General features: G+C 31.0%; 1 non-coding gene across 1 annotated transcript; it reads left to right on the forward strand.

Annotated features, from left to right (window-relative positions):
* Positions 1–980: 980 nt before the first annotated feature.
* On the forward strand, positions 981–1,053 carry TRNAA-AGC. Its single transcript has one exon. It is a non-coding gene; the product is annotated as a tRNA-Ala (tRNA).
* The last annotated feature ends 1,110 nt before the right edge of the window (positions 1,054–2,163 follow it).

Below are 2,163 nucleotides of genomic sequence, written 5' to 3' on the forward strand. Positions count from 1 at the left end.
TAATGAGTAGTGATATTTTTTCATTTTCACTATTATTCATGACGAGACGTTTAGGGTTTTGTGATGTAAAAATTGTGGAGATGTAGCTTAGATGGTAGAGCGCTCGCTTTGCATAAGAGTTGTACAGGGATCGATAACCCACATCTCCAAAAGAAAGTATTTAATTTGTTATTATATTTTTTTCATTTTCACAATTATCGATGCCCCGCATCACCAAACCAAACTATTTGTTATTCAATATATTATTTCTTTTCAATTTTTCCTTATTCATGACATGTTGTGATATGAACCAAGAGACATCAATCATACAATATGCTTCAATGAAGATGTGGAGAAAAGGTTATCAAAATAATCAAAAGATGTTTCAATTCATGCTACATTGAAGAAGAATAAAGTTTGATTGTTGTAAATTTTGGGTGGGTTATAATTTAGAGTTATTGTGTTTTAAGACTTTTTATTTAATTTCGGTTACATTTACATAATGGCTAATTATGCCCATAAAGTGTGAATGTTACAACTTTTGGAATGCCTTTAATAGTTTCATTTTGAGGCTATATAAAGCCATCTATGTTGTATTTGTAATCAGACTTAGAAGATATATCAAAAGAAGCATTTGTGCTTTTCTTTAGCCGATGGCTAAGTTTCTTTGCAATTCTATGTAGTTTAGATTGCATGTAGAATCATTCAAGCTCGACATGATCAATCTTGCTTGTGGAGTGATTCGAATCTCAATCAAGTGTTCTTGTCTTGAGATATTTGATCAACAAGAATCATTGAAGCTAGACATGATCGATCTTGCTTCTGGAGTGATTCGAATCTCAAACAAAGTGTTCTTTGCTTGAGATATTCGATCAACAAGGTAATCCGAATCTTGCTCCCCTTGTAGTGATTCCTTATCTTATCATGTTGGGTAGCAATATTTCTTCATTTTCACTATTATTGATTACGGGAAATTTAGGGTTTTGTGATATAAAAATTGTGGGGATGTAGTTCAGATGGTAGAACACTTGCTTAGCATGCGAGAGGTACGGGGATCGATACCCCGCATCTCCAAAAGTGAGAAATTACATTTTTAAGTATGAGTTAATTTAACATGTTATGTATAAGGTGGGTACGAGAGAAAAAGAAAAGATACTTATATAATGATTATTATATGCTATGCCATTTTTATAGATAAAAGAGAGTAATGTCCCACAAGCACATATAGAGAGAGGACTTATGGTAAGTAAAGAAAGCAATCTAGTAGTTATGATCCTACTTGTGGGGAGGGAATTTGATGAATTCTTAAAAAATAAGAGCTTATAGGATGGTGGGGCAGTAGCGTCCAATGCATATGATGGAACTTCTTCACAATTGCAATATCTGACCAATGAATATTATTGTCATTTATAGCTTCTATCACAATAATATAAAATTTGGGGTCAAACCTATATGAGACTGAAAAGACATTAACCACCTCTGAAATTTTCCACAGCAAAACTTCCAAATTGTCATTTATAGCTTCTATCACAATAATATAAAAAATAATATAAAATTTGGGGTCAAAGCCTATATAGGACTGAAAAGACCATTAACCACCTCTGAAATTTTCCACGGCAAAACTTCCAACAGCTTTCACTTCTTCATCATTGACGTCCTTAATTGGAACTAGATTTTAAGGCAAATCTTCTCCACAACTCACTTTGGAACACTTTTATAGATAGTTTCAACAAACTTACTTTGCTCGTAAATACTTTGGAGTTCAATATTTATAGTTGGAGAACGCTATTCAAATTGATAGGGTCGAATCTTACAACAAAGTCTAATTGAGCCTCCCTCTATTAGAAGATAGCTTCGAATCAAATTCTTTAGTTTGGACAATGGTTGCATTGTTTTAGTCAAACAACTGAGACTAGTGTAATACAAATAGTATAAATATTTTGTACGTGTATTTTCTTACCTATTAACAATTGTATACAAATAATAATTAAATTTATGAGTAGAAGTTTGGATGGAGTTTTATTAAATAGGTAATCTTAAATTATATCTAAAAATATATAAGATATATATATATATATATTTTATATATAAATTTAGGAGAACAAAACAAAGATTCAAGAAATGTAATTGCTGCCATGTTTTAATTTTTATTCTTTCTTATTTCTAAAAGATTAAAAAAAAAAG

This window comes from Cucurbita moschata, unplaced genomic scaffold, assembly GCF_002738365.1.
Source record: "Cucurbita moschata cultivar Rifu unplaced genomic scaffold, Cmos_1.0 Cmo_Scf00090, whole genome shotgun sequence".
Classification (NCBI taxonomy): Eukaryota; Viridiplantae; Streptophyta; class Magnoliopsida; order Cucurbitales; family Cucurbitaceae; genus Cucurbita; species Cucurbita moschata.